At 36.4% G+C, this 13,771-nt stretch overlaps 2 protein-coding genes across 3 annotated transcripts in view; one reads left to right on the forward strand and one right to left on the reverse strand.

Annotated features, from left to right (window-relative positions):
* The window catches only part of LOC138183289 (autophagy-related protein 16-1-like), a 195,511-nt gene that overhangs the window by 75,981 nt on the left and 105,759 nt on the right, over positions 1-13,771 (reverse strand). The window lies entirely within an intron of this gene.
* Positions 3,602-13,771, forward strand: part of neo (ZP and PAN domain-containing protein neyo) — a 247,095-nt gene continuing 236,925 nt past the window's right edge. The window contains exon 1 of the mRNA XM_069119967.1: positions 3,602-3,814. The gene's annotated coding sequence lies outside the window, so the exon portion shown is untranslated. The remainder of the gene's footprint in view (positions 3,815-13,771) is intronic.

Raw genomic sequence — 13,771 nt, forward strand, 5'->3', positions numbered from 1 at the left:
TGATAATATCGGGACGCGCGGCGAATACGAGTATGGCAATTCATTTGACGTATTCTGCGTGTTACGCCATCTACGACCCATCCAGATCGCATCGGAACGTAATTATAGAATAGGAATGAGAAAGGATAAGACGTTCGTCAGCGTGTTTATGGTCAGAAGGCTTTCTCTCTCCCTCTCTTTCTTTTCCTTCCTTTGATTGAGATACTCTGATGTGATAAAGTACTATCGTGCATTTTGGAAATTAACGTGCGAATATTACTCGTGGAGAACAATTATATATTATAGACAATGTTGCGAACACGGAGGATATAATTGCCATGAGTTCTTTGACAGTTGATTGTTTCGTTACTTGTGAAAAGAATTTTTCAATTTAAATCTTGTGCTGATAGTATCTGTTCTTAATCTTAATAGCTCGTGTAATTTCTCTGTCTTCGTCGGATACGTTTATTAATATCGAAGAGAGAACATAATTAGAAGATACCTTGCAGAACTTGTACAATAAATAGGAGAATCAATTATTACTATCACGCAAGGAATTTAAGGAAAGTAGTACAACTATAATTTTTTTTCGAAGACAAGGTAATTACAGGCGACGATATGTGATATAAGATACGTATTTACGATATCTACAAGATTTCATGAATTAACATGCTATTACGACAACATACAGCAACGTGTCTTGATATTTCGTGGCATACTATTAAAATTTACCATTACCACAGTTTTCTAAGATTAAATATTTTATTCTACTACTTTGCTACTAAAATCCTCATTTGAGAACTGCATATGAAAATTATATCAACTTCTTCTACTTCGAAAGTTGTCGACCGGGAAGTAATGCAAATACGTAGTTCGGCAAACGAAGTCGATGCTCAAGTCGTAAGCTTGTTAGGATCAACTTCCACGCGTTTAACTGGACAGAGAAAACTGGAATGATTATGGAAGATAAAGCAGTATTACATTGTAATAAATCAATCACGAGAAAACGTTCGTAATGCAGCCTATAGAAGTTCTATAATACACCCTGCGAGAGAACGATAAACCGGTGCGTATCGATTAAACTTTAGTGCAACTAATTGTAAATAATTGAACTATTAAGTTGAGTTATAAATAACTTCCACTGTGACTAAAGGAAATTTGCATTCTTGGAGAAACTTATGTGGCACATTGCAGGTAATATTTTTTCTATTTCTGTAATAAATATATGCTCGCAATTTTCTGGTCACTGATCTGAAGCTAATCAGCGTGTTTCAAGTGTGATTTTGAATTAAAAATAGTGGAAATTTTGAAAGTGAACACGTTCGTATGAGTCTCCGGGTATTCAAACAAGAGATTAACGACGACTGAAAAAGACATTTTAACGTTTATGATTACATGACGACATAATAACATCGGACAATGTGTAAATGGTTTTTAAAGTTTCATTCAAGAGGCATCAAAGATAAACTGGAGTAAGCTCATTTACTAGACACAACAGTAATTTCCAGTATAATAAAATGATAACGAATTTCAAATGAATGACAGAAAATAATTATTTCTTTATTAATAAGACTTTCTAAATTACTGGTACCAAATACAAAAAATAAATTTTTTCTACTATTTATAGAATACAAATAGGTACTGATAATTGCATTAGTTATGATGACACTTACAATGTGGAATTTATACAAAAAGGATTAAGCTGTTTTCCAAATTATTATTTAACCAAAACTTTCAATGACATGAAATTAAACGTTAAAAGAACATTATAATTAATGCAAAGTTTTAATAAAACGTCATAAATGATACAATATAGAAGCTGTATATCGAACGAATGAATGCACCTTCTTTGTCGAAGCGTCACTGTTTTCATCTTTTTAAAATGGGAAATTGCAATGGCTACCAGGGAGATACTAATACAGACACTAATGGAAGAGATGTATCCTTGTAATTTGTAAAATTGAACGAAAATAAACTTGAAATCGTAACACGTACCTACATCCAGAAATTGGAATGAGTGCAGCAAAAACTTGAGGAAAGACGTTGTGCGCATATCAATTGCAAGGATGTGGTTCCATTGCATGATAATGCGCAACCGCATGTAGCAAAACTCACACGGCAATTGAATGGTCAGTTTTATCACATTCGCCATATCCGCTGAACATCGTCTCTATAGATTACGATCTTCGTGTAAGGTTAAAAAAATGCGTTAAATGGGGAAAAAATTGTAAAACACGAGAAAACATGATATAGCAAGTTCTTTATAATTGCACAGAATGCATACAATGTGCAAAAATATATAAAATAATCAAAGTAGAGTACTCGTTAGAATATTTAATAGGTGAAACAAATTCTACTTAAATTTTGTTTCTTTAATTGTGACAATAAATATCCACAATTAAATTATAACAAATTAGTAAGAAGAAGAATAAAAATGAAAGTTATTTATGGTTCAAACCAAAAATTTGAAATTATTAATAGTACTCGAAAGGACGTAGAAATTAGAAATTGACACTGTGTGTCATAAGTATGTTATGTTAACTGTAATTAAAGAAATAGTGAACCGTACATCATAATCTTCAAGTACCGTATTATCGCACTATTACATATTCCGACGTCTACGAACCATTTATCCAAAGTGCACGAGAAACTAACGGCAACGAAAACGGGTTGAAAGTAAATTTTAATTTCAAGTGCAACATTAAAGCAAGAAACGTGAAACGTTGTTTAGCTACAGCAAAAAAGAAAGGAAACCTCCTATTGGATATCCTCCTTAAGGATCTCTCTTATTTAGTCATTTTGCTATCTATGAAAATAACGACGACCATCAAACACCATTAAACAACAGGAAACAAAAACGAAATAACACAATAAAATTATAATTCCTATTCTTTTAATGCACGTTATTTTCGTCAAGTGTTCCGGAAGCTCGAACTAAAAGACGAAAAAAAACTTAATTTTCATTACATCAGATGTTTATACTAACTAACTATGTAATTGGCAATTACACGAGGTAAATTGAATCCGATAGAACGATCTTCAGTGCTCAAAAATAGACGAGCTGCAAATGACTTTTATTGTTTCGCACGCGAATATGGCTACAAAAGGAATTTCAGCTACTGATGAGGAAAATAATTGAAAAAATAATTAGTATCCGCTGACATGAGGAAGCGAGACGACGGGGATGATAAGTTGAGCGAGGCGTGTGAGGAACCAGCAATATTTAGCGTCCAAAGACCTTAAAAGCGAAGGCGGGCAAGGCCAGGAACCCAAAAGGCTCATTCCGCGAAACCGCGGAAGCGCAGTGCCGGTGAACGTACTTGAAATCACACGTTGAGTTGCCCGAATCGCGGGGGCCTTCCTCCCTTTAGTATCCCCTCCAGAGTATCGTTTCTTCTCCCCCCTCTACCTATCCAGGCAAACACACCACTATCTCCTCTTCTCCTTCTCCCTTTCCAGGACGTCCCGTCGCACTAATAATTCGTGAGTACGTTGCGGTGATGTTGAGCATTCCACCTGCCAACAGCAACCGGGCACATCCCCCCACCTGGTGGTACCGGCAGGAAAAGTGGCCGCACGCCTTGCAATCCCAGCATTTCTGTGTTGGTTGTGGCCGTGAACGGGGCTCAAGTCCAAGGGCACGCGAGGGAGAGAGCGAGAAAGCGAGAGAAAGAAGGAGAGAAAGAGCAAAAGAGACAAATGAAGAAAGAGTAAAAGAGAGAAAGCCATCCGAGTGCTACGACAGTCTATCTTGCGTACGAGATCCACCACGTCTTGTCGTCGATCTACCCTGGTTCCATCAGCCAACCGTCCCAGTCAACGACACTCGACCAAGGTACGTAATTTCTCACGAATGACAGTTCCCTTGCCGTTTAGATCCTACCGCTCTAATTTATCGCTGTATTTCACGCGCGTTCGTTATTTTATTGTCACCGTCAAGTAGAGTCACGACAAAGTCAATCGCCCGAGACAGACACCCAGAGTTCAGTAGGTAGAGAAGATGAACAAGTGATCCTTTTAATTTCGCTCGATCGAGAGATTCGGTCTAGGGAATCGAATCTACCCTCTCTTCGGATGTAGCGCAAATGAAAAAAGCTGGTGATTTATCTCGCAGTCGACGTTCAAAGAAGCGTGGATTGAAAATTCCCGTGAGAGAAGTGACGGTTTGTCGCGCGTTGAGGACCTCCTCATAGATCGTTGCGTCGCAAAACGTCGCCCCAGCGATGCTAGGGAAGTGCTTGTACCGAATGAAAGCTCGAGGCTGTTGGGAGGTATCGAGCACCGGCAGAAATTCTAAATCGGATCCTTTCGAGAGGTTTGGCCCCCGCTGGTCCTCTTTTTTTCAATTAAACGCGAAAACTCTACTACTACCACCACTATCACCAGCCTGATCGGGCCAACCTGGCCTCAAATTTTTCCATTTCGCGTTTTCACGTCTCGCCGATTGCTGGACGAGGCATCGATCCCTCTATCCCGCTCCCTCGGATCGTATTCCGACGAACCGCGCTGTATTCTCAATAAAATCGATAAGTCCAATCCGCGACGGTTATACCTATCCACTCTACGTATCGCGAATGGCGGCAAAACAATTTTCCACCTGGATGATTTCGCCCACTCGGAGGGAATTTTCGGTTCTTCCCTTGGTGCGCCTGCACACGCCGGATTTGGAATAATTGATCGCTGCGAGGAACGGAAGTGCGTACACACACGTACGACGTGTAAGACATTATCCTCATACTGGCGCGGACAGCTCTGTTCCCTCGTGCTTTCAATCAAAAAGCGTATTACCTTGTTATGACATTGTGGTGTAAATGAAAGGACTGCCGTTGACTAGATGTCGGTTGATTTCTACGATTGCCACGGTATACCACTCGAAAGGCAAGCAAAAAGGAAGCTCTTCGCAGCAGTTTGCTAGGAGGTGCTGGTGATTCGTTTCGAACCGTAAAAGGGTGGCCGCACGATTGTTTTTGTGCTACACCTAGAGACGTAATTCGCTTCTATCTTTTTGACGGATGATCTCTCACATTGTATTCTTATTTGTGTTGAGATATAAATAAAATAATTTTCAAATAACAACACCGAAATCAGTATGTGCAATATATAAATAGGATTGTTGATAGGACATTAGGAAACAGGAATACCTAAGTGTTTCAAGGAGCGCGCGTTCGGTGTTCGGTATTCAGTAGCCGCGATCTTCCACACACTGATATTCAATTCCTGGTTGCACGGTGGTATTTGCGAGAAAATCGGTTCCTGTAATTACCCTAATGAATGGCAACAAAGGCAAGATCCTTATACCAAACGATATTATGTTCTCTCTTGCATAGTCGGTCTTTCTTCTTCTTGTTCCTTTTTGGTCTAGCTGCAAACCTCGCGGCACTAAGACCGTTTCCTTCGCCATTACATTGTGGCGAACTGTTCGACTAACTTTGAAATAATTAGTCCGGATAATGAAGTTCAGCTGCACAATGGCCTTAGCTGCAGAGGGTAATGAGATTCACCCGCCGTTCCCCTGCTCACAACTCCTCCGTTTTCGTGCGATATTGATTACTTAAAGCCCTTCAATGGTTTTACAAGAGGCTTAAGGGATAGGCGAATCAATCTTATCATCCTTGAGTGGAAACTACATCATTTCGCACCTCTCTCTGTACGTGACATGCCAGCGGTAATTCAGTCGTTAATTAAATACGAAGAAAGAAGCCAAGTCGCGTTGAGTGGCTCCGGCCGTGTCTTCATCAACAAAGTCACCTTTTAAGACTGACTAGCATAATTACTTCGTTCTTAGATTTATCATCGCTATCAATATTTCTTCGCGATTACACATCGTGTTAGACTAAAACTTTGGACAGCTTCCAGTAATTGTCTCTTCGTGTCAGTTTGCATCATAATATAGCGTTTTCATTCGGAGAAATGAACTCGCAATCTTTTAAACAGTGCATAATGTATATATCGTTTTATAACACAGGAATAGTGTATCTGAGTAATCGTACGAAATTCAGTGAAACAGGTCGTGAAACAGACCGTGAAACGTGTTAAACAAAGCGCACATTATATGTATGTTGCGATCGTATTTGCCGTTCTCTATTTCTGTCTTTCTCTTTCTTCTTTCTCACACGCACACTGTTCTAGTCGAAAGGAAATAGACGCTTAATGAATGAGAACATTTAATTTGCGAAAAGAGAGTAAACAAGTGTGGCACATTTAAACTGGTCGTTCTGTACGAATTGTGTAGCTAATTGAGCGAGGGCGGAAGCAAACGTTGTTCGTACACTGTTCTAGAGATAACTGTTATCGATAACGTTCATCGCAGTGCTTACCGGATGATACTCCTCGCCGGTGGCGAGCGATTCTTGCGATTCGATATAAGGAAGAAGTTTTTTTCTTCTAACTTGAAGAACGATTAATCCATTTGCTCTCATTAAAATACGGCGAAGTTGGAATTACACGTTCTCTTTTTCTTCAATAGAAGTGTCTTAATTTCAAATAACAATAACTACTTTGAAGTAGTCATAATGAGCATTTTATCCCTTTGCTTTGTTTAATTGTTCAGTGAATTTTCTTGAAAGTAGAAAAAAAGAAAAATAAAAATGGAACAATCTCATCAGTAGCATTATTAAAATAATTGCTTTGATGCGCCGTGTTAAATAATAAAATAGTCTTATCGTTATTTATAAGAAAAATCTTTATCTGTGATGCGATACTCACGCTCTGATTCCATCGCTCATCGAAAAAAAATACAAGAAAGTGCCTTTCATTTATTTTTTAAGATAAAATATTTATAGACTTATTAGAAATCCTTTTTACTTTCATGTTTTCGGCCTTGTGAACAGTCGACGTTAAAAAAGCCCATTTTTATCAATTTGGCTTACAAGAAATATTCTATGATAAGTAGTATTAATAGCTTTGCTCCACTTGCCTGTTCAATCGAGTGCGAATAAAAAAAGTCAATCGACGCGATATGTTACGACTAGACTCACAGTAACCAGAAAACATAATATTATTGTCGATAAACCTTTTATCAAATGAGTCAATGATGGCTTTCTTCTGCTAGCAGTTACTTAAAAATACAAGGTACTAAAAGGATCTTGAGCGTAGGAAAATTTAGTGAAATTTAACTTAACGAAGGGAAAAATCGTTCTAGTCCGGGAACATTCCAATTCGTTGGCTAATCGAGCAAAAGGGAAGAATTTAACTCAACGAATACTTGCGGTCCATTGTTTCAAGGTACTATGGTTATCAACAAAATTTGTCATTACAATAGAAATTTACTGAGATGATTAACAATTTATATAACTTCATAACTTTCAATTATAGTCGTGTATTTTATAATCACAATTTTCAATCACTATCGTATAATTTTCAATCACAGTCGTTCATATTCACAGTCCTCTTGTAGTTCAAAGCAGTCCTCGATTAAGTTAAATCCAGGTATAATTATTACATAACAATTATTTTTAATATTTCTAATATCCATATGATTCGAAATCCTATAACTTGATCGGTTCTTCGATGATAATTTTAACGAGACATAAAGCAAACTTCCATAAGCACCAATCATTCAGAATCATTCATGAGTCGTAACAGTTTATTTGAAACAATCTTCTGCTATTGAAAAATGTGATCTGTATTTCCTGAAACTTCTAAACTCTAGTTTATGATAAATCTGTAACTAAGCAGATGGTAAGCTACGCGAACTATAAATATTGTAGCTAAATCTTCAACGTGACAATTCAGAATGATGCACTGGCCGATTTGAGAGTGCATCAATAAAATATTAACGAGTACTGCGATATTACTTCCTCGTGAAAAAACATGCATCTAGCAGGAGGGTCGAACGTCACGTAATATTAACGCTGTGGCTAACAAGCCGTATAAATTGCGAACAAGACTAGTTTCCTTCGATGGCTCCGTAGAGTTTGTAAAGACCAGTGAAATCAATCTTATCGCCCTTGACCGGATGCAAACCCGCTGGTGACCTTAGAAACAGCGTAAGCTCCTAACAAGAGTGACATGATTGAAAATGATACAACAGGTTTCCGCCATTAATTTATTTGAAACCTGGTTTGATACGGTAGAGTCTTGAAATAACGTTGCAGTATTGAAATGCTGCATTATTCGTTAATATTAAGTGGATATTAAATTTTTTAATTTCACTAGAATTTCTTATGTTCATAGTAGAGAATGAAATAGATAAAATTGCGGTGGCTCTATATTTTTAAATTGTTCGAAGTATTAGTAGCATTTATAGATAGAAACCTGAAAGTAAATTTAATTCTTCGAGGCAGATTCTCCTTTTAACAACGATAACAATAATGTAATAATATGGACTACGATTCACTGAAAGTAGAAAAAGTATGTTAAGCATAATTTTCAGAATAGAATACTTATGTAATTTTATTCATCAAATTCAGGTACTAGCGATGTCAGAAAAATTATGACGATTTAGTAACTTTTTTAAAAGTTACTTTAGAACACGTTGTCCCATTAGTCTCCAAAGAGTTAAATTCACCTAGACATCCTTTTAGTATTACTTCTGAAATATTTCATTTTCACATATCGAGTACTAACATTGTAACTATTAATAAATTTCCTTAAAATCTTATATGAAAATAAGAGACGATACAAATCAATGATAAATAAATTTCATCATAGATAACAAACGATGCTTTTAATTTTAGAATTGGAAATTTTACTTTACATATTACGAGAAACATCTAACGAGAATACACACTGCTCTATGAGCATAGTTCATCAGTGTAAAATTACTTTTGCGTACACAGTAATTGACTTTCCAAATATCGCAACGAATGTATACGGAATTATAGTAATCCCCGTTTCACATGGTAAATTACAGTTGCTTTGAAATTAAATGTGATTGCATACGGATCGAACACGCGCAGCTAGGTGTTACTGAAGCGTAAAATGAAACATCCCTTGATGGCGAGGAACGAAACCATAGATACTTCTGGTTTGGCCGTCCTTGAGCTAGTAATCCGTCAGTGAAGTTTTGCTGGCAGGGGAACATCGAGAAACTTAGCAGTGACATAATCTGCAATCTGCAATGTTGCAGATATTCTCTTTCGGCACTGTTGAGTAATTGAACTAGTTTCCGGAGATAAGGCATTTGCCTGCGAGCTAGACGAGTTACTGGCTAGGATAATGAAACACTAAAGACATTTTTAAAGAAAGTTAGGGGCGTTTAGTATCTAGAGGCTAACGCACAGGATGCTCTCTTGGCGGATTTCAAGACACAAATCATTCTCTAACTACAATGAAAGATAGCATGTGAATATAGAGAGTTTATGTTGCTGGTTCGATTTCTTGCTTAGCATTTATTCAGAGAAGAAGATACATTTTATGATGTATGGTTGATTAAAGATAGATATGTTCGAAAAAGATAAATGAATAAATAAGTTCCTGTTATATCAAAATGATAATTAATCCTGCATATGCGTGCTACAATAATCGATTTTAATAATGAAAGTTAATCTTTATTCCAATCATAAATCTGATGTAGAGCCACGCTATACTGAATCATAGCATCAATTTCATGATTGAAATTTCTACGGTGAAATTATTACTACATAAGTATAAGTGTATATTGTCAGTTGTAGAAACGCTTTGCTTCAGTTGAACGTCGAAAAGCATTTGCTAAATAGACCTTGAACCAAGAACATAAATCTTCATATCATAAAATATTTTTCTCATTTCTCGACTTTAAAACCGTTCTTAAAGTGCATGCATTTGAGAAAACATATCATATATTAATATTGACCTCTGGTTTATGTCAGTGGAAGTAATTAAGTGACTTTTATAATGTGTCGTAATTAGGGTTAGGATCTACAAGTAGGAATTGAACGTGTCAATTAAAGCTAGAACGATGTATGCTTGTCAACTAGTGCACGATACTGTGACTTTCATGAGATATACGATGCAGTAAATTAAATACTTGGTTGTGCGTAACCGAAGACACGCAATCACTTCGACTCGTTTTCGCGTTCGATCGATGAAAATTTATTGGTTAATTAGATGTACGGTAACTGAAAGAACTATTTTCCTCGCTCAATCGGCGAATAGTGTTGGCTTTTAGTTCAATATTTATTACTCTTTAATGGATTTTATAGTTAGCTGTTAACGTCCGTTGAATTTGAATTAGCATCGAATTAATATCCAGCGTAACTTGCTACTGTGCGCTTAGAGTGTTAATTCTCCGAGCCTATAAAATTTAGAAAGAAGATTTTAATCTAGATAATCCGAATAGAAATATATATCTATTTTATGAAATATTTAACGCGTTCGATCAAATATGTCCATAAAATGCATAAAATATTTCGTTCAATCAAACAGAGAGACTCTGTTGAATAAAATAATAATACACAATCTTCGAAACGTTTTAGATCTTATTCCATTTTCCATTGGATTATTTCGCTGAAACTCGAACCACGTGTTGAATGTTCCAAGGGAAGGGACGTGGAATAGTCGGAAAAGGAGATGCTAAAAAGAATTTTTTGTTTTTTCATAAAGTTCTGTGTAGAACATCGGTGGTCTTGCACAAATTTACACACAAAGGAACGCGTTTGTATTCGATAGAAGGCATTAGCGTGCGGGAACGCGTGCGCGTGAATGCGTGCATTTGATTCCACGAATCCCAACGTACGATTAAGGCACCGTATCTTTTAAGTATTCGTTCTTAATGAGGTAACGAATGCTGCCAATTAATCGTTTTAACGCTGTAAGTCTACTACTGATATGCTCGCATTCCTGTGAACCAGAGATTGTTGATATAACAGAATGTAAGATAGTATATGTACAGTGTACACACGATAATTTCCCTGGGAACTAATACTGGATATCTTACGTTTTAGAATCAAAAAGAGAAACAAGTGTTTAACGAACGTTAAGCCGATGTACTCTATAATTCCTTTTGTATTGTCTTGTTGTAATTGAGTCATTTTTTTTAATGGGTTAATATAACAAAGCGTATACGAGGCATTTTATACAATTGGAATAAATTGTAGCTTTAGCATAGTTAGAGACGAAAGAGAGTATGTGAAATGTCGTAGAATAAATATATTCTATAATTAACTTTTACACGTTAGTACATGATTTACATCTTCTTCTGCAATTTCTGCTCGTGTGTTTCGTGTATATTAATAGTAGGATGGAAAATTTTTGTTTTTTAACATTTTTAAATCAACGCTATGTTTTATTGCATAAATAATCGTAGAAAAAGCTTAAGTTATGTATTGAGTAATATGAAGGAAAGAATGGACATCTTCTGTATCGCTTAAACAAGAAGAGAAAGTTTACGTGGACACTGAAATAAGAGCTAATAAACATTTAGATCGACTATCTAGCACAATGCTCTGAAATTACACTGAAAGAGTGAGTCAAAAAGAAATCTGATGAACGCGTCGTTTGTTTCTGAAACTCGATCTCCGCAAACACAGCTTCCAAGAAAAGATGTCCAATAAAATGTAAAGATACTTCTGTACCCTTGGAATCGAGCGTCACCAGCCAGCTGAGAGGATTATAACCGCCTCGCTGTTATAACGGTACAACCATATGCGTACGTATATACGTATTACAAGGATTCAGCTCCGAGCGAAATCGGAATAATATTCTTGGAACACCTAGCAAATTTTCGCGCCACCTCGAACTCGTTTCTACGGAAGGAAGTGACCGTGTTCATTCGGTTACGAACTGCTAAGAAGCCGTAAAACTTCTTGGCTAAGAAACTTCTCATTAAGACGCGGAGAAGTAAAGAATTAACTCGATTACGATTGGCACTCGAGTCGTTTTTCTCGAGTAGTCGAGAACGACGAGCCAAGAGAATTATATTTATCTGACTTCTTATGATTTCTATCGAGACATGTGCGATAATTTTAATTATTTTACTGTTGTTTAAAAATTCAATAAAGATGTATATTAATACTTATAACATTTTTATGCTCAAATTATTTTGCTACAAACATGATCAGATTTTATTTGTTACAAGATTCTAACTAGTTGAATATCGTTATCTTACAAATTACTTAATTCAACGAGATCAAATGAATTATTTTGAAATGATTTTTCTTTTTTAGATAACATCTTCCAATAAGATAACATTCAAGCTTGTTCTGCGAACTGTAGTACTGTCGAGTAAAGTGTGATTCTCCATAAAAAGAAGAAAAAAGAAATGTAAAGAATAAATGTTTCTAATGAGACTTCGTGTTTCAGAAAATCAATTTTGAAAACAACAGGTATAACTGTGTACTTCACTCTGATATGAACATGCTGATACATATTTTTACATGGATAAAAATCCAGTAAGGTGATACATAATAAATTACAACGTCAACCATGCGTATAAAGGTAACCAAGAACTCCAAGGCCAATTCACTACCTGTTAGAAGTGAAGTGCGGTGTACAAGATACGTTTTCAAAATCGATCTTCTGGAAGACGAAGACTCGTTTAAAAAATCCTATTCTTCACTTTCGACTTAATATCTTATAGGGGGTTACCCACGTGTTTAATATCTTCATTATGGACTTTTTCGATCTCAGGTAGCACGTACTTCAACGATATACACGATAATGGCGATCTGAATGTAAAAGCCAAATTAAAAGTCATAAAATTTAAAAGGGAACTTTAAAACGATTCAAGCTTTTAATACTAAAAATTATTTATGGTATCATATAGTGTGTACAAAGTGTAATGTTAATTATTTGTACGTAAATTAGATCAATTTTTAAGACACCACAACGCTAGATCTGCTATACTTAAATATGAACGACGTTACATTTCGACCTAAAGTCGTTCAAAGTGAACTGGAATAATCTAAAATGTACTTCTTCCTTCCCAATTACCGATAATGACATTATCTAAAAAATTTGTAATTATTCGTCTTTCGTGCCATCTTCAATCAAATTATATCCTTCGACATTTCTGCATGGTTTATTGCGAGTCACGGTTACAACGATTCAATTAAACGTGACCGTAATTGGATTAAACACATGGAACGGCGCCGTACGTCTCTCGTATCATTTTTACACAATCCTAACTATATTTTTAGTTCGATATCTGCCCGATCTAATTAAGTCTCTGTTAAAATGAAATGCACGAAGATTGTCGATGGCTCCTTATGCGCGAACGATTTCATACTCTCTCTTTCTCTCTCTCTCTCTCTTTCTCGTTGCTTAGTGCTCTCGTTGATGGCTCAAACAGGTACTTCTCCATACCTTCTGACATCCGAGACAGATGATGGGAACGCGTTTGAACACGACCTTGCGGCAAGGAGAAGCCAACGATCCCGCAAACAGGCACTGGCTGTCGCTTCAATTTTCACGGAGTTTCGCGACTCCGCTAAAGCTGCTTTTTACCGCAGCGGTTTCTCATCAACTGCGTTCTTTGATGCAACATCATTAAACTTCGTAATTTCGCTTCTCCATATCACCACAAATAATTGTTTTCCACCGGGTTCGCGCAGTTATTCTCTAACAATTAAGGTTACCGCTCGTGTAAAATTTCATTTAAATGCTTGTAGCGTCAGAACACTATAATTGTATAAATAGAATGCCAGCTCAGACATCTTTGTGTAAGGCTTAAGTACATGGACATTGTTTTCATAGTTGATTGAAGGAAGCTGGTTTCTCACTTTTACTTAGAAGAGTTGATCTAGGTTAGTTTGTAGCAATTAGTTCATCACTTAGTTTCATCGTCCTACGATGAAGTGCTAGCACATTTGATCGTAGATTAAATTGCATAAAATAAATTCGAAAATGAACTTGCACTACACACTCAAATTTC

Source organism: Bombus flavifrons, chromosome 9 (assembly GCF_040668555.2).
Source record: "Bombus flavifrons isolate JBK064 chromosome 9, iyBomFlav1_principal, whole genome shotgun sequence".
In the NCBI taxonomy this organism is placed as follows: Eukaryota; Metazoa; Arthropoda; class Insecta; order Hymenoptera; family Apidae; genus Bombus; species Bombus flavifrons.